Below are 21108 nucleotides of genomic sequence, written 5' to 3' on the forward strand. Positions count from 1 at the left end.
CAAAGTGTAAATCCAGTAACTGAAATCGTGATGTCATTGCCTCGATGGAGGGCGAGGATGATTACCCTCTCTGGTATTTGAAGCAGTATACCAGTCTACCAGGAGCCTGGTGGAAAAAGATAACTTGCTTTACTGAGTTCCTAATGGAACGTACAGCATGGGGACATTGATTGCTGACGGCCGGTTGACGCACCATTCACGGAAAATTAGGGACTTCTGAAATTTATGAATACTCATAAATTTCGGATAGCATAGGGAGGGATGTGGCACTATTTCCTTGTGCCACTGTTTCTAACACACTCTGCAGCATGGACGGGTGGTAAATTGTCCATGAGCGTAGAGATACAAAGAAACCCCTTCCCATAATTCCCTTGCTATTTTTCTGTCTTTTTTCCTGCACGACCACCATGATGTGAGGACGCATATTTTGTCTCTCCGTAAATGAGGGGGGCACCCCCTCCCTCAACACTAGTTAGGGTAGTTTAGTTAGCTTCGAAGAGCCTATTATCCATTTTTAATCGTAAAAATGAATTGTAAATTGTTTTTTGTAATATATATTGTATTTCTAATGTAAAATAAAATAGTTAGTCATACCTTATGTATATTACAATTGTGTCGCGTGTCATTTGTCTTGTGTCTGCCATGAATGCCTTCATAAATGTCTTAAGTCGAAGGGCGGCCCTGAGGACAAAGAGATGAAGATTCCCACCAGAACGCCACCAGCGTGAAGAGATCATCTTGAGAAAAGAAAGGAGCCACACCCAGATCCAACATCTCAGGTATGATTTTCTTCTTGCTATTCAGACCCTGATGACGGGCCCATCTTCATGTCTTCATGAGACCGCTTTAAGACATTTACTGTAACACGTCTGTCGGTCACACCTCAGTGACCGGCTGATAGTGGTATAAATGTTGCCTTAAGACGCAGGATTGACCCTGGTTAATTACCAGACGGATCTCGTCGCATCTGTGTCGCAGTATAAATGATGCACTATGACCAGAACATATTGTTTCCCAGCATGGAAATAATTTCGACCCTTAAACCCACGGCACAACCAAAAATAACGACCACTAGACGAATCGAATAAAAAAAATGGTCCACGGTCTTTAAAAACGGAAAAAACTATTATTTCTGGCAAAATTTAAAAAAAAAAATGGCAGACCAGTACACACGCGCACAAAAAAAAAAAAAAAACGCACTCAAAAAGGAAAATTCAGAACCTGAACAAAAAATTGTCTTGCACCTACAAAAAAAAAAAAACAAAAAAAACAGTTTACAAAGGATCGATTAAAAAAAAAGAGTATTGAAAGTAACCCTTCGAAAAAAAAGTAAGAAATGTGTCCCACAAAAAAAAAAAAAAAAAAAAACAGAGATGAGAAAAAAGTGTCTCTAGAATATGCAATATCTCTTTCTCTCTCACGCTTTCTCTCTTTCTGTCTGTCTCCGGATATATATCGATATGTGTGTATATCTATGCATCTTGTTATTACATGAAAAAAAAAAAAGAAAAAAATCCTTCAAACACGAAGCTCGAAAAATAAATTTAAAAGGGGGAAAAAAGGAAAGAAAATAAAGGATACCTAACATTTTTTATCTGATCTTTATTTCAGGTTTATAAAAATATAGAACTTTTAAAAAAATTCTTTTGACTTTGCAAGTGTTAGATTCAGATTTGAAAAAATAGAACTTTTACATTACATTTTATTCCATGAACAGTTGATGTGTTTATTTTTCAGGTTAGGTAACAATTAAAGCTGAAACATAAGGGGACATTTTTTTTTGAATTGATAATGTTTCTTTTATTGATGTTTTGTCTGTTTAAAAAGAAAAAAAATGTTACTGGTAAAAAAAAATTGGGGTTAGATAATATGAAAGTTTTGTGTTAGAATGTATTTTACAAAATTGTTCCAAATAAGATTGTTTTTCTATTTTCTTATTTTTTTTTTTTTTAAACTCGTAGAAATGTTTAATGTCTACCTGTCACTCATTTTTTAAAACAATGGCCGCACATGGGAAAGATAAGCGAAGATGACCTCGTCATGGTGTTTGCGAGGGTGTTGAGGAATGGGTGGTAGAACAATGCTATCTGCCTCTCTCTCTCTCTCTTCTTCTCTCTATCTTTCTCTCTCTCTTATTCCCTTACCTTTTAGGGTCTATGAGGACGAGAGAGAAAATTGTCGAAGATTTTTTTGTTATTACGTAATGATATCATGAGGGTGGTAGGGTGTGTAATGGCATCGCTCTGTCTCTATCCCCTTCTTTTCCCCCTCGGTCTCTTTCTCTACTCTTGCGTTTTAATGATTGTATAGCTAAACCCCCATGGCTGATTGCAGGAGGGCATATAATAACGAATTAACTTGGAGTTTTTTAAATTTTTCTACCAAGTTTAAAGAACAAAATTATTTATGCTTCGTTAAATTACATTAAATGATGTCTTCAATTGGTTTTTATTAAAAATAAAAACTGAGACGATTATTCAAACAGCACTTAAAGTACTTTTTTGAAGTCTTCGAGTGTTTGGAAAAGCCAACTGTTACATGATTACGTTAATTTTTTACGAGTTCTCTGAAATGTTCATAGTTTTTCTTAAAGAAAAATTACGCTATTACATTTCGAATATTCTCTGAATTTTTAATAATTTCTAAGGAAATATTGTTTGACTAACGAAAGAGATTTTCCTGAACTCTAGATGATTTTAAGGAAGAATTATTCGAGCGAATTCTTTATTTGAAGGTTTATTTGAAATTGGACCGTATGATAGGGGTCCCTGAAATATTGACTGAGGAGTATATACATAAAATTGAATTAATTCTTAAGAAAAAAAAAGATTTCCTCAGTCTAGAAAGATCTCTCTTTAATTGAAATTTTAATTTTTTCGAGCTTTTAACTATACAGAACTGGTCGTTAACTAATGTAACTCCCAGGTGTGGCGGGAGTTTATTAATTCGAAATAATCCTTGTGAGTGAGTTTAGGAAAAGAATTGCTTTTAAATGATAAAATAATTACTTTGGAAAATAAAGTTAATTAACGTGAAATGTTGCTGAATTCGAAATGACCTTGATAATGACCTATAAGAAGAAATGATTTTTAAGAATCAATTAAATAACTTTAAATGTACACTGAATTTTAAAAATAATAATTACGAAATGAAAAATTTGGGATGTTTCTGAATCTCATTGTGAAGGGTGAATTGATTCAAAATGAATTTTTTATGATCTTTTCGGAAGATTAATTTTAATAATGAACCAAATGTTTAGAATAATTTTTGAATTGTACTACGAAAAATGGGTCTATTCGAAGTTTATGACCTTTTGAGAAGATTGGTTTTTATAATAATAAATGAATTACTTTGGAAAGAAGTTAACTAACATAAATTGATTTTAACGATGAACCAAAATACTTGAAATAATTTTTAAATTTTGGAATTAAATTTTAATGATCTTTTGTAAATCAAGTTTTGAAAAAAATACATATACTTTTTAAATGTACCCTGAAATTTGGGAAAAAGTTAATTATGAATGTAATAACTGAAATGCGTTTGCATTGTGTAAACAAATTCTAATTGTGACCGAGGTGCTCTGAAATGATTTTTTAAAAATGTTTTCTTTTTAAGAAAAAAAATTGTTAACACCCTATTTCATTGATTTAATGTATACCAGGTTTCTGAATTGTTTATTTTTGGAAATTTTTTCCCCCTAATTGAGTATTCTAACTCATGAAGGCTGAGTGCCCTTCTTAATTAATTCTTTATATAATTAATAAATATTCCGTGGTGGATAGTTTTTATTGGTCGCTCGGCGGCAGACTCCTTGCTCTAACAGAATTAATTGGATTAGAACCTCTGAAGACCAAGGTTTTAATAAATCCATATAGGTCGGCGTGATGAGGTCACGTAACCCCGACTTATCTAAAATACATTATACTGGTTGCTGAAGAGAGCGTAAGTCCAGTAACTGAAGTAATAACTTGGAATAAATATAGGTCGGCGTGATGAGGTCACGTAACTCCGACTTGGTTAAAATACATTATACTGGTTGCTGAAGGGAGCGTAAATCCAGTTACGAAAATAATGTTATGCAGACTAAATTAAAAAACGTATAGGTCGGCGTGATAAACTCACGTAGAATCCGGCTTAGTCAAATACGTATAGGTCGGCGTGATAAACTCACGTAGAATCCGGCTTAGTCAAATACGTATAGGTCGGCGTGATAAACTCACGTAGAATCCGGCTTAGTCAAATACGTATAGGTCGGCGTGATGAACTCACGTAAAATCCGGCTTTGTTAAAAAATATTATACTGGTTGCTTAACAAAGTGTAAATCCAGTAACTGAAATCGTGATGTCATTGCCTCGATGGAGGGCGAGGATGATTACCCTCTCTGGTATTTGAAGCAGTATACCAGTCTACCAGGAGCCTGGTGGAAAAAGATAACTTGCTTTACTGAGTTCCTAATGGAACGTACAGCATGGGGACATTGATTGCTGACGGCCGGTTGACGCACCATTCACGGAAAATTAGGGACTTCTGAAATTTATGAATACTCATAAATTTCGGATAGCATAGGGAGGGATGTGGCACTATTTCCTTGTGCCACTGTTTCTAACACACTCTGCAGCATGGACGGGTGGTAAATTGTCCATGAGCGTAGAGATACAAAGAAACCCCTTCCCATAATTCCCTTGCTATTTTTCTGTCTTTTTTCCTGCACGACCACCATGATGTGAGGACGCATATTTTGTCTCTCCGTAAATGAGGGGGGCACCCCCTCCCTCAACACTAGTTAGGGTAGTTTAGTTAGCTTCGAAGAGCCTATTATCCATTTTTAATCGTAAAAATGAATTGTAAATTGTTTTTTGTAATATATATTGTATTTCTAATGTAAAATAAAATAGTTAGTCATACCTTATGTATATTACAATTGTGTCGCGTGTCATTTGTCTTGTGTCTGCCATGAATGCCTTCATAAATGTCTTAAGTCGAAGGGCGGCCCTGAGGACAAAGAGATGAAGATTCCCACCAGAACGCCACCAGCGTGAAGAGATCATCTTGAGAAAAGAAAGGAGCCACACCCAGATCCAACATCTCAGGTATGATTTTCTTCTTGCTATTCAGACCCTGATGACGGGCCCATCTTCATGTCTTCATGAGACCGCTTTAAGACATTTACTGTAACACGTCTGTCGGTCACACCTCAGTGACCGGCTGATAGTGGTATAAATGTTGCCTTAAGACGCAGGATTGACCCTGGTTAATTACCAGACGGATCTCGTCGCATCTGTGTCGCAGTATAAATGATGCACTATGACCAGAACATATTGTTTCCCAGCATGGAAATAATTTCGACCCTTAAACCCACGGCACAACCAAAAATAACGACCACTAGACGAATCGAATAAAAAAAATGGTCCACGGTCTTTAAAAACGGAAAAAACTATTATTTCTGGCAAAATTTAAAAAAAAAAATGGCAGACCAGTACACACGCGCACAAAAAAAAAAAAAAACGCACTCAAAAAGGAAAATTCAGAACCTGAACAAAAAATTGTCTTGCACCTACAAAAAAAAAAAAACAAAAAAAACAGTTTACAAAGGATCGATTAAAAAAAAAGAGTATTGAAAGTAACCCTTCGAAAAAAAAGTAAGAAATGTGTCCCACAAAAAAAAAAAAAAAAAAAACAGAGATGAGAAAAAAGTGTCTCTAGAATATGCAATATCTCTTTCTCTCTCACGCTTTCTCTCTTTCTGTCTGTCTCCGGATATATATCGATATGTGTGTATATCTATGCATCTTGTTATTACATGAAAAAAAAAAAAGAAAAAAATCCTTCAAACACGAAGCTCGAAAAATAAATTTAAAAGGGGGAAAAAAGGAAAGAAAATAAAGGATACCTAACATTTTTTATCTGATCTTTATTTCAGGTTTATAAAAATATAGAACTTTTAAAAAAATTCTTTTGACTTTGCAAGTGTTAGATTCAGATTTGAAAAAATAGAACTTTTACATTACATTTTATTCCATGAACAGTTGATGTGTTTATTTTTCAGGTTAGGTAACAATTAAAGCTGAAACATAAGGGGACATTTTTTTTTGAATTGATAATGTTTCTTTTATTGATGTTTTGTCTGTTTAAAAAGAAAAAAAATGTTACTGGTAAAAAAAAATTGGGGTTAGATAATATGAAAGTTTTGTGTTAGAATGTATTTTACAAAATTGTTCCAAATAAGATTGTTTTTCTATTTTCTTATTTTTTTTTTTTTTAAACTCGTAGAAATGTTTAATGTCTACCTGTCACTCATTTTTTAAAACAATGGCCGCACATGGGAAAGATAAGCGAAGATGACCTCGTCATGGTGTTTGCGAGGGTGTTGAGGAATGGGTGGTAGAACAATGCTATCTGCCTCTCTCTCTCTCTCTTCTTCTCTCTATCTTTCTCTCTCTCTTATTCCCTTACCTTTTAGGGTCTATGAGGACGAGAGAGAAAATTGTCGAAGATTTTTTTGTTATTACGTAATGATATCATGAGGGTGGTAGGGTGTGTAATGGCATCGCTCTGTCTCTATCCCCTTCTTTTCCCCCTCGGTCTCTTTCTCTACTCTTGCGTTTTAATGATTGTATAGCTAAACCCCCATGGCTGATTGCAGGAGGGCATATAATAACGAATTAACTTGGAGTTTTTTAAATTTTTCTACCAAGTTTAAAGAACAAAATTATTTATGCTTCGTTAAATTACATTAAATGATGTCTTCAATTGGTTTTTATTAAAAATAAAAACTGAGACGATTATTCAAACAGCACTTAAAGTACTTTTTTGAAGTCTTCGAGTGTTTGGAAAAGCCAACTGTTACATGATTACGTTAATTTTTTACGAGTTCTCTGAAATGTTCATAGTTTTTCTTAAAGAAAAATTACGCTATTACATTTCGAATATTCTCTGAATTTTTAATAATTTCTAAGGAAATATTGTTTGACTAACGAAAGAGATTTTCCTGAACTCTAGATGATTTTAAGGAAGAATTATTCGAGCGAATTCTTTATTTGAAGGTTTATTTGAAATTGGACCGTATGATAGGGGTCCCTGAAATATTGACTGAGGAGTATATACATAAAATTGAATTAATTCTTAAGAAAAAAAAAGATTTCCTCAGTCTAGAAAGATCTCTCTTTAATTGAAATTTTAATTTTTTCGAGCTTTTAACTATACAGAACTGGTCGTTAACTAATGTAACTCCCAGGTGTGGCGGGAGTTTATTAATTCGAAATAATCCTTGTGAGTGAGTTTAGGAAAAGAATTGCTTTTAAATGATAAAATAATTACTTTGGAAAATAAAGTTAATTAACGTGAAATGTTGCTGAATTCGAAATGACCTTGATAATGACCTATAAGAAGAAATGATTTTTAAGAATCAATTAAATAACTTTAAATGTACACTGAATTTTAAAAATAATAATTACGAAATGAAAAATTTGGGATGTTTCTGAATCTCATTGTGAAGGGTGAATTGATTCAAAATGAATTTTTTATGATCTTTTCGGAAGATTAATTTTAATAATGAACCAAATGTTTAGAATAATTTTTGAATTGTACTACGAAAAATGGGTCTATTCGAAGTTTATGACCTTTTGAGAAGATTGGTTTTTATAATAATAAATGAATTACTTTGGAAAGAAGTTAACTAACATAAATTGATTTTAACGATGAACCAAAATACTTGAAATAATTTTTAAATTTTGGAATTAAATTTTAATGATCTTTTGTAAATCAAGTTTTGAAAAAAATACATATACTTTTTAAATGTACCCTGAAATTTGGGAAAAAGTTAATTATGAATGTAATAACTGAAATGCGTTTGCATTGTGTAAACAAATTCTAATTGTGACCGAGGTGCTCTGAAATGATTTTTTAAAAATGTTTTCTTTTTAAGAAAAAAAATTGTTAACACCCTATTTCATTGATTTAATGTATACCAGGTTTCTGAATTGTTTATTTTTGGAAATTTTTTCCCCCTAATTGAGTATTCTAACTCATGAAGGCTGAGTGCCCTTCTTAATTAATTCTTTATATAATTAATAAATATTCCGTGGTGGATAGTTTTTATTGGTCGCTCGGCGGCAGACTCCTTGCTCTAACAGAATTAATTGGATTAGAACCTCTGAAGACCAAGGTTTTAATAAATCCATATAGGTCGGCGTGATGAGGTCACGTAACCCCGACTTATCTAAAATACATTATACTGGTTGCTGAAGAGAGCGTAAGTCCAGTAACTGAAGTAATAACTTGGAATAAATATAGGTCGGCGTGATGAGGTCACGTAACTCCGACTTGGTTAAAATACATTATACTGGTTGCTGAAGGGAGCGTAAATCCAGTTACGAAAATAATGTTATGCAGACTAAATTAAAAAACGTATAGGTCGGCGTGATAAACTCACGTAGAATCCGGCTTAGTCAAATACGTATAGGTCGGCGTGATAAACTCACGTAGAATCCGGCTTAGTCAAATACGTATAGGTCGGCGTGATAAACTCACGTAGAATCCGGCTTAGTCAAATACGTATAGGTCGGCGTGATGAACTCACGTAAAATCCGGCTTTGTTAAAAAATATTATACTGGTTGCTTAACAAAGTGTAAATCCAGTAACTGAAATCGTGATGTCATTGCCTCGATGGAGGGCGAGGATGATTACCCTCTCTGGTATTTGAAGCAGTATACCAGTCTACCAGGAGCCTGGTGGAAAAAGATAACTTGCTTTACTGAGTTCCTAATGGAACGTACAGCATGGGGACATTGATTGCTGACGGCCGGTTGACGCACCATTCACGGAAAATTAGGGACTTCTGAAATTTATGAATACTCATAAATTTCGGATAGCATAGGGAGGGATGTGGCACTATTTCCTTGTGCCACTGTTTCTAACACACTCTGCAGCATGGACGGGTGGTAAATTGTCCATGAGCGTAGAGATACAAAGAAACCCCTTCCCATAATTCCCTTGCTATTTTTCTGTCTTTTTTCCTGCACGACCACCATGATGTGAGGACGCATATTTTGTCTCTCCGTAAATGAGGGGGGCACCCCCTCCCTCAACACTAGTTAGGGTAGTTTAGTTAGCTTCGAAGAGCCTATTATCCATTTTTAATCGTAAAAATGAATTGTAAATTGTTTTTTGTAATATATATTGTATTTCTAATGTAAAATAAAATAGTTAGTCATACCTTATGTATATTACAATTGTGTCGCGTGTCATTTGTCTTGTGTCTGCCATGAATGCCTTCATAAATGTCTTAAGTCGAAGGGCGGCCCTGAGGACAAAGAGATGAAGATTCCCACCAGAACGCCACCAGCGTGAAGAGATCATCTTGAGAAAAGAAAGGAGCCACACCCAGATCCAACATCTCAGGTATGATTTTCTTCTTGCTATTCAGACCCTGATGACGGGCCCATCTTCATGTCTTCATGAGACCGCTTTAAGACATTTACTGTAACACGTCTGTCGGTCACACCTCAGTGACCGGCTGATAGTGGTATATCAAACCAAACTACTCTATCCAACTATATTTGACAACTAAAAAATAGCAATATTTCTTTCAACTTAAAATGGCAAATAATTGAGACTTGCAAATCATATAAACCAGGAGATAAATTTTGTACATTATGTACAAAAGAAACCCTAAAAATTTTAAAATATGAAGATATAAAAAGCACAACCAAACTAGTAAATTCAAGACACGAGTTTCTATCGTGTAATCATAAACGTTGGTTTAAATTTAATAAATATAAACCACCTTAAATTATTAAAAATTACTCATTAGTAAAAATAGATTTTTTTTTTTTTTTTTTTTTTAAGAAATTAAGTTAAACCAATTACCGCCCTTAGACTCGTAAATCAAATAATAAATAAAGCCATGACAATTATCTCCCCTTAAAAACTTGCAAAAAAAAAAAAAAACAAAAAAACTCTCTCTCTATAGATATTAACTGTAGCGTCTCTAAATCAAAATACGCTAACGGAAACAATTTACTGCACGAGCGTCGCCCTTTTAAAATTCATCATTCAATAAAATAAAAAGCTATAGCAAACATCTAAATGACTACTTTAAATACAGTTCCTGATTTCAAAAAAAGAAAAACCAAAAGGTAATTATATATCTATATACTTTTAAATCAAATTTATTATGTAAATTCAAAAAAAAAAAAATTTTTTCTACTCATTTCTATCTCTAACCTATACAAATTTTCTTATTAATTTTCTTATAAATTTTATATCCAAACCTTTTACTTCAATTTTTCAGATTCATCTGCCTTACTTTTAATGCTAGGTTTATTTTTGGTGTCTTTTCAATTCAATAGAAATCCTCCTAAATTTGCTGATGAGGAGACCGTGCTTACCAAAAAAAACTATGTATAATTATTCTACGTGACTTCATGTATACCACAAATAAAAAGCACGGATTTCCGAAACGATCGTACAAATAATTGACTTTGTTGTTGTTCCTTCTTATGAAACTGATTTTTAATTTAATTAAATTTTGATTGTTAAATTTAAAAAATTTTAAAACTTTTAAATTATAAATCACATTACTTAATATTGAATTAGCTCTAAGACATTTAACTATCGAGCTTATTATATATCTAAATTACAACGAGCATTTCCTGTATTTTAATTAAACTAGTAATTTCACTATTACATTAAAATACACTTAGCTCTTTAGACTATTATTCTAATCTCCTTTAAATTATATATATATATATATATATATATATATATATATATATATATATATATATATATATATATATATATATATATATATACACACAAATAAAAATTTCGATATTGAAAATTTATTTAAATTTTGAAAAAAGTTTTATAAACCTGTCAGGAAAGTATACAAAATTTCAATCATTCGACAAAGAGTACAAATAAAACAAACAAAAAAACAACTTATTCTATAAAGTCTCGAAGAGAGCAATTCTTCTAATCAGAGGGAAGAGGTTTGCAAAATATGCAATAAATCTTTCAGATTAATACACCACAGGAAACAAACAATATGAAATTCATATTTGCATAAAAAAGTAATTTAACAGTTTTTAGATTGTTTATAGTGAATCCAAAGAAATTAAAAAAAGCAAGAAACAGGAAAAAAAACGATATTATAAAGATCCAGAAGGGGGAAAACGGTAAAATCCAGGACAGGAAAAATGCAAAATAAACGTATACTTATTTAAAAATAAGAAGCAAAAAAAAAAAAAAAAATGAAAAATAAAAGAAGAAAACTACGCGGATTAATCAACGTTTCGACGACTTTACTCATATCAGAGAGATCAAAGTTACTGCGTGCGAAAGTGTTAGGGTTGTAGTTAGGGTTAGGGTAGAAGTTAGGGTTGGAGTTAGGGTCAGGATGCGAAAGGGGTATGAAAGACGAATAAATCTGTAACTTATCAGGCTAGATAAGTCTTCAGGGATCGATGGTTTATTCTACATGGTTTATCGTTGACTATCTCCCATTGTTACCACCTTGCTGGCTTTGCTGTTCAATCCATGGCTTAAGAATGAGTGCCAACTTATGTTAAAAACATTAACGGTGAAATTCTCACGGATTAAACAAGTAAATAACTGAAAAGACACATTAATGTAGAAACAAGAAGAATTCAAGTCTTTCATGTTGGCGCCATAATTTATCAGTTGCAATGTATTACACGCTGGAAATTTTGCCGTCTAATTATGCATTGAATTGGACCGATTAATGAGGCCGCAGCAGGTATTGCGCATCTATACTCGATTTATCAATTAGAGAATTGTCTAATGGGGAATCGATACAATAAGAGATGGAAAAGGGAGAACGATAAAATAAGAAAATACACATGAGAAGTAAACTTTATAGATATGAAAAATAATATATTTTGCTAATTAATAATAAGAAATGAGGAACGGCAAAATTCTTAAACATATTTGTAATATTAGAAAATATTAAAAGAGGGTGGAAATAGGAATAGAGTACAGCGTGAGAAGAATAAATTATTATTATCCGTAGTAGCGATAATAGAATTTTTTTTTTTTCTACACAGTGATCACCACTTATCAAGGCCCGGAAGCCACTCAGGGATAAGGGTTATTGCAAGTACAGTACGTTAGTGTGGAGATTTGATGAAGTGTTTACTTAAGGGGGCGGTTCATTAGGAATTTGTTAACATTGGACTTGAAGACATCCAAGTTGTAGTCCGGTGGGAAGCAGGCAGACGGAACAGAGTTCCACAGACGTACAGTTCTAAGAAAGAAGCTTTGTTCATGAAATCCGCGTTTTGATTTAGGCACAGATATAGAGTGGGGGAAATTTTTCACAGTGGATTCAGCTAGACGGGTGTTTTTGTGAAAGATTGGCGAGGGGGGACACGAGATTGGAGTTCAGACGAGCACCTGCCATGGAAATAACGATAAAATAACGATAGGCTCGCAACGTCTCTTCTGTGGGAGAGAGGTTGTAGGGTAGAGAAAAGGGCATCCCCCACTTAGCCACGAAGTCTATTTTGTACTCTGCCAAGGCAAGATAGGCTGTTTTTAGCAGCTCCTGCCCAGATATGGCAACAGTATTCCATACTTGGACGTACTTGGCTTTTATATAGATAGAGAATTGCATCAGTAGTGAGATATCTTCTGGAGCGGTAGAAGGATCCCACCATCTTTCACGCGATCTATATATCATATAAAATAAAATACGCATCAAGTGCGCTTGAAAGCCAAATTACAACGTATTATAAAAAATAAACAAATATTTTACTTGAAATTTATCACAAATATATTTCAGAGGTATACTCCATCTTCAGTGTGTTGTTTTGTTTCTTTTTTTTTCCTTTTCTTCTACCTTGCCAGTTTGATGCGAATTTTATTTTATTCAAATCAAAACAACGTTTCTATACGAACTCTCATCCTTTACGTTATCTCGCGTTGCCTTCGCACAGTTCAAACATTTCAAAATATAACCGCTAGATACAACGCGCGGCTCCTTACAAACAAACTTCTTTCTCAAACTTTACAAAATTCAAAGAAGAAGAAAAGGAGGGGGGTGAAGAAACAAAACAACTCACTGAAGATGGAGTATACCTCTGAAATATATTTGTGATAAATTTCAAACAAGTAAAATATTTGTTTATTTTCCTATTTCCTATATTACGTTGTGATTTGGCTTTCAAGCGCACTTGATGCGTATTTTATTTTATTCAAATAAAAACAACGTTTCTATATGAATTCTCATTCTAGAAATATATATCATTTTCAGCAACACATTAAATGTGTATAGATGGGGTATTTATACGTCGATTATATACGGATCGGATATAATTGGTTGTAGAAGTAACGTGTTTGTGTTGTTTATGTAATTACTAGCGGGGAAATACGCTTAAATATGATATTTTAATTTGCCCCGATTTCGTACATATTATTATAGAATTGTGACTTCAAAAGTAAATAAAAAATATTTAGGTGTCATTAGCTAGAATCGAAACCAAAACTGTAGCATTCAAAGCTGGTGACGTTACCACTGTACCAATAAAAACCGATGAAAGATAAAAAATAACAAAACAAGATAAACTAAGACGAATATAAAAAATGTTTAACAATTTTTTTCAATTTTTACCCCTTTTAAACCCCGGAAAACTATTTAAACACGCTAAAGACCCATAAAAAGACCGATCCGTAAAAATTCAATCATTTGTGGCCCCTAGTGCTGCTCTGTGACTTTTAGTCTTGAAGGAGATAGAGTTTGAAAATATGGAGACAGACAGACAAATAGACAGACCGACAGACAGACACACATGTAGCCGTTTATGTATTAGATTTATAGATATCATGCATATATATATATATATATATATATATATATATATATATATATATATATATATATATATGACAGTGTCTATAATCGTCTAGTATGTTGATTGTATGTATTTATATATATATATATATATATATATATATATATATATATATATATATGACAGTGTCTATAATCGTCTAGTATGTTGATTGTATGTATATATATATATATATATATATATATATATATATGTACGAGAGTCTTTATTATTCGCAATCGTCTAGTTTATTGTTCATCGAGTTGATGCGTGTATAATATGTGTATAACAGGACAGTAACACTTAAGACAGTTCTTTCTAACATGACAAATAACATTATCAGTGGAGATATCAGTAAAAAGCACACATCGTCCTTTCCTGACCAATTGCGACAGCTCATCATGTGGCCCGAGGTCAATATTTCTTTCTCCGAAAAAAAAAAAAGAAAAAAGACAAGGCGCGAATCATAGTTCATACATAGTATACATCAGGCTAAAAATTCTAATTGTTATTGATCGTAAAATTCCATTTTCCAAGTGAAAACATAATTGTTAGCTAAAATTCCCACGTGTTTGTTTTGATAAAAATTATTCTGCTTACAACACATCTCGACTTCGACCAATCATAATAATAATCATCCAGTTTACTTTGCGGCGTTTTCCGAAACCAACAATATAACACATCGTCTCTTTTTTCAACTTCTATCATAGTCGCTAATTTTCACCGTCGCCGTTCCAGCTAGTGGTTGCTATAACAATAAGCTTATTTTCATGAAGTAAGATGACGTAAGAAGACGTTCGCTGAGAGCATTTTTTCCAAGTTTGTATTTGAGGCTAATGGACTTGGGAGACAGATTAATTAAAACTAATTATTTACTTTCTAAATTAGTGAAATGAGTGAAGCACACCGACAGAGACAGAGGCAACATTTCGCTTAGATTACGTCTACATTTTTGACGGTATCTAATTCGCAGGTTTCCACCTTAGTTTTCTATCAACTCAAAGAACGGGAGGCTATTCGTCATCTCCCCTGTTTTATGAACGACGGTAGACCTAGTGTCCTCTCCTTGCACCAACTTTATTCTGAAAAAAAAAAAACCGTCTCTGGAAACGATTCTGCTTGCAGATTAAGATAGTTATTAAACATGGTCTTTCTCAAAATTTACACAAACTGCCATTGCTGTAGGATCCTTAATATATAAGAAATGATAAACACGGGCAAAGGGAAACGTAGTCGAAAACCATTAAACCTACAACCAAAATCCAAGCAAGACGTGTGTGTTTATGTCTTAAATATGTAGCGGCGTTAACTTTGTTTGAAATAATCTCAAGTTCAATTTAAAAAAATATCCCGAAAGATTTCGAAATCTTTTCACCTTCGTGCCACCTCTTCTTCATAGGTGACACGTTGTTAATCTATCACTGCTTTATCGTTATTTTCATCACAAATGTTCGACTGAGCTTCAATCTATGGTCCCCTGCAAAACATTAACAAATAACATTAGTCTAGATACAACTACTATCAACATTTTCCTTCAATCTCTATCTGTTCCTAAAACTAAACGGAAATTCCATGAACAAAGTTTATTTCTTAGAATTTCCTACCTGTCATACTCTGTACTGCTGGGCTTCTTTCCAACTCATTATGATATGACCGGCTTTAAGTTCAATGTAAACAATTCCTTGTTTAGTCGTCCCGTTAAATAATCAAATTCTATCCAATTTATACCACTATTGATTACTACGTTTTGTCCCATTGACAACCTTACACTCATTAATCCTTATCATCGAGTGGCTTTCAAGCCTTGGTACGTGGTGACCTAACTGTAAAAAAAGCGATATTTAAATCGCTACTCAACTAAACGTGATATAATAATACTAACGCAATTTTACAAGAAGTGTACAGTTAAATTTTAAATTGCTTTCCCTTTATGAAAATTATGCTATCTCGTTTAAAAGTGCTCATTCATTTATTTATTTTTTTTTGTTTAAGGCAATTACATAAATAATCACATTAGTATCGCAGATTTACGAAAACATAGGTTCATAAAATCAACTAAATAGTCAAATCAAGAAAAAATTTACATTAGTAATAAATATTTAAGGATGTCAACAATATTGAAGAATAATACACTTAAGCCAAATGGATTCCGCATTATATGAGGCGATTGATTTCACATGCAGTAAAACAAACAAACAAACAAACAATTCAAATTAAGCAACGCCTTTAAACAAAATGGCGAAATGCAACTACGTTATCGACAAAAGTGTCATTTTTGACATGGACGCAGTTTAAATCGTACATGCAAAACAGACACGTACTTCGCGCCACACAATCACACAACCGGAAGCCGTAATGTGATTACCAGTAAGATGTCTCTCAAAATATATATTAGTCGATATTAGATTCCATCCTTATTGTTTCCTGTCATAATACCGGGGGGCTCGGTACAAATTTGATAAACGTTTGATATTCTTTGATTTCAGAACCACTTAAATTATTGAATTAGTGTAAAATGCAAATGGAAAGCTGTATATTTGCAATATTATTGGGTTCGAAAGTTGGAGGCTATAAATGAATGAAAAACACCAAAATATTTAGAGAGAACCGGCATTATGATATTTCGCGCCAGATTTTAAATAAATGGGGATCTTAGCTGTATCTCAGTGCACATTGAAAAACTTAGAAGACCGTCAGATGTGAGCTCGATTAATGCGGCGAGAATGTGAAGATGTTTCCGTTACTGGCGTATCGTTGTTCATCTGATTGAGTTTGTTGCAGGTCTCATGGTCCGCATTCTAAACGTGTTGTCTTTCAACTTGAAGCCTAGCAATGTTTGTAGCAACTGGGCTTTAACAACAAGGAGAATAACAACTTGCTAGCTGTTAAACAACTCGCATGGTCTACGGATACGAAGCTTTCCCTTCTTTCAACCTCATTCGGATTTTTTTTTTTACATAGGCATCACCACATTATCAAGGCCAAGAGGCCACTCAAGGATAAGGGTTAAAGAGTGTACAGTAGAAATTGGACATTATAGTAATCATTAGTAATGAAAATTTGTTAAAGTTGATAACTTATATGGAACGGCTCATCAAGAACTTATTTACGTTAGACTTGAAGACAACCATATTGTAGTCAGCCGGAAAGCAGGAAAACGGAAGACAATTCCACAGGCGTGCAGTTCTAAGAAAAAAGCTTTGTTCATGGAATCTACGTTTAGGTTTAGGCACAGATAAAGAGTGGGGGCAATTATTGATAGTGTTTACAGCTAGACGAGTATTTCTTGTGAAAGTTTGGCGAGGGGGGACCATAGATTGAAGCTCATTCGAACACTTTCCATGAAAATAACGATACATCAGAGACAAACTCGTAACATCTCTTACAAGGTTCGCATTAAGGAGGAGAGAGTAAGACAATCTTTGGTGAAAGGTGGGTGAGTGCCGCACAGCTGTTGTATTGTATCGTAATGGTGCAAGATCAGAATGGTATTTGGACAAGCCTTAAGCAAAAAGACCTTGGATAAACATTTTTCGGATTTGGGTTTTCCACTTGAGTTATTTAAAGTTAATAATTTAGCTAATGCGTGAATGATATTATTAGGTACCATTTTTAGATTGTAGGCCCCCATTTCCGTCATTTTTTTTTTAATTCGCCATACCGTTCCCAATTAGGTGACAAGTCATTTGATTTACCAGATATGCGTTTAGCTTTAAGAATTGATTATATAATGTTATAAATTGAATTAAAAAAGAATTCTTAATACTGCAATATTTTAAGTTCTAAATTTATTATATTTTTACTAGAATATTTTGTCCTTTACTTTTCTATGTTTAATCTTAACCATATTACTTTTTATGCTTTTTCTATTGAAATGCATGATTTTACCAGGCTTCCTGTAAATTAACTTGTTCTTTGTTAAATTGCAGTATTATTTGTTTTGCTACTCTAGAAGTGTAAGCCATGTTTAGTTTCAGAACAGTTTCAGATGGTTCGTTGTTCTAAACAAGTCTTGAGAGGTAACTGGTTTGCAGTAGACAGAACAGATTCCGATGGTTCGTTGTTCTAAACGAGTCTTGAGAGGTGACTGGTTTATAGTAGACAGAACAGTTTCCGATGGTTCGTTGTTACACACAAGTCCTGAAGGTGACTTATTTGCAGTAGATAGTTCTACAGAGCAAAATATTCTTACCGTGTCGCGACGGAAAAAAACATGTGAAATTGGTACAGAAAACGCTTAATATTTATGCAGCAATTCTGGTTTCTGATTGGTTGGTAGCAGAACGTGAATTAATTCGATTCGTCAGTTATTAGCAGCATCGTTTATAAACAGAATCGTCCGACTGTGTGGGATCATGTCCCATTATACATCTAAAATATTGAAACAGCTACCATAAACATACCATACACATATGTAATAACAATGTAGGCACTCGTCTGCTTTCAATAAAATTCCTTCAATTATCTCCCTTTTCATTCCCACTGTTTCGCTTGTTACTTCTCTTTTCGTGAGAGCAGTAAATTGGTGGCAAGAGTAGTCGCTGAAGCGACGTGGTTGCTATGGAAACCAGTCAGAAAAAAACGTCGCTCAACTCCTTACGTTTTTTTTGTACAATTTTGAACACCAGTAAATTCATTATAACTTTTATTTTATTTGATGAAAATTGAATTTTTTCACAATATAACTAAAAAAGTGATATATAAACTGTACTAATTGTTCGAAACTTAGTCGAAAAATGAGTGAGCGGTGAAGCTTTAAAGCAGTTCTGAATGACTAAAACTTCCACTAAACCATATTTCCAAACACGGTAGTGTTTGAATTATATATATATATATATATATATATATATATATATATATATATATATATATATATATATATATATCCATTCATGTGTAATCACATTTTTCTTCACCATATTCCTTCTGCTTCACTTTTTTTTTGTTTTCAAGTAAGATCGTTGACTTATTTGTTGTTTCATCAAATACTTTTGCATGCAAAATCCGATCCCGCATTTTGCTAATTCCTACCCTCTGATGAGAAGTCAAGTATTTCTTCGAAACTCCGCGGATTAAGGACTTTCCTTTTCAGATTAAATATGTTTTTAACTCATTTCAAAGTGTTTTTTAACATGTTTTATTAACTGTTTGCTCGTATATATATATATATATATATATATATATATATATATATATATATATATATATATATGTGAAAATTCTTTTGGGTTACAAAATTTAATTATGGCTAAATATAAACCAATGAACATGATTATTAAAAAAATGAAAAAAGCTACCTAACCGGGGGTTGCTCCTCCCGCAACAGTGCTAAATCGAAGATAATTGCTATTAAAAAAATTGTCATGAATATAGTAGGGGAGAAAAAATAATATAGAAAAAAATAAATAAACGGGAAAAATTACATAGAAATCAAAATATTTACTTTTTGCTTGCAAAGAGAAGGTCTCAAGGACTTAATAAAAATGGTTCCTAGAATTATTAAATGAAAGAGCGAGTGAGACCTGCTCAAGGTCGAGAAAATGTCAGCAGTAAAATTCGTTGCATACGTACGGTTATTCGCAAATCGCAGAACAATATGTATTATTCAGAACATCTGAAGGTGAAAAATTTGCATAACGAATCTTTGATGGTAAATGTTGTTTTAATCGAAAATTAAATCTTTGCGATGTCCTCTAAACATAGTTCGCACTGCATCTACATATTAATTAATAAATAATAGAATTATTATGGTGAGGCGAGAACATTTGTGCGAATGGACGACAACATAGGTTTAGTTGAAAAAAAAAAATAACACGTGGGTTCGATGCAAAATAACATCGTTGTACAGATAAAGAGATGTTCTTAGCAAATCGGTCATTGATATTACCTAGCCAAGGTAGACGAAGGTAAATAGGACATCTATAGACTACAGCTTCTTTAGATTTGTAAAAATTGGAAACTTTCTTATTAATAGTAGATTCAGCAATGTCTAAGGAGTAGCCATTGTTGCAAAGGGTCTTAGTAATGAATTTAAGCTCGTCATCCATCCATCAACGCTCTATGTGTTAAGGTCTTAATTAAATTAATTTTTTGATTTGTAGGACAAAATGAGCCCCAACGTATAGAGACCGGAAGTAAGAAAACATGAAGAAGTCTTGGAAACAAAAACATCTAAAAATGGAAAACTATAATTGGCTTCTTTCTCTACCGTAAACCTAAGGGCTGGATGAACGTTATTAATGGACGCAAAAAAAAAAAAGAAAGAAAAAAAAAGCGCCCACTTTCGTCCCGTTGTCGAATAGGCAACGAAATATAGGTCTGGTTTATGAAAACCATATAATAGACCCTCTTCTTGATAACCTACAAAGATATTAACCAAAGCTGGTCCCATCTATTTATTTATGAAAACTAAATTAAATTGACATAATGGCGAATTTCATCAATTCGACGAAAATATTTTCGCGAATTGGGGGAGGTGGAAGTTGACTCCGATATAAGGCGATAACACATATAATAATAGTCTCTAACAGTGGGACGCATATGAAAAAAAAAACTAGAAATATCAAAAGAACACATAAATTTCTCAGAATTAGTGTAGTTTTAAATAAAATTGGACAAAAGTAAAATAATCTTTAAAATAAACTATAACGTTCCAAAACTGTTTCTACGAAACTTGGCCAGAGGACCCTATCATTGATAATATGGGTCTCAACGGCACTTCATCTTTATGAGTCTTAAGCAAACCATACAGATGGGGGCGAATAGAACCAGTGAGTCGGATTAAATTTGAAATAAAAGTGGGAAGAGCACCACTTTTGACCCATTTGACAAGTCGTTTTTATAACTTAGTCTCGATAGATATAGTAGAATCATGTGTATCTCCTTGACCTAATTTAACAGATTTAGAGAGGTTCCCTACGATAGTCATCATTTTATTGACGTAATCCTGGTGAACCATTATGACTATGCCAGAGCCTTTGTCGGGTTTTGTGATAACTAAAGATTTATTATGGCGAAGTGATTTAATTGTTCACTTCGCCATTTTGATTCACAAAATGAAATAGCCGTGCCAGCATATGAATGTGCGACGTCATTTAGTTTCGCCTTAAGGTCGGAAATAGGAGAACGTTTTCTAACAGGGCAGAACAGACTTCAGACTTCAAATTCAACGTATATCTCCTCTCGCTTTAGGGACATAGGAGAAATGCAGGAGTTTAAACTATGGGAAAGAATATTGGGTTGAAGCTTAGAAA

Source organism: Euprymna scolopes, chromosome 3, assembly GCF_053919585.1.
Source record: "Euprymna scolopes isolate OS-2025 chromosome 3, ASM5391958v1, whole genome shotgun sequence".
NCBI lineage: Eukaryota > Metazoa > Mollusca > Cephalopoda > Sepiida > Sepiolidae > Euprymna > Euprymna scolopes.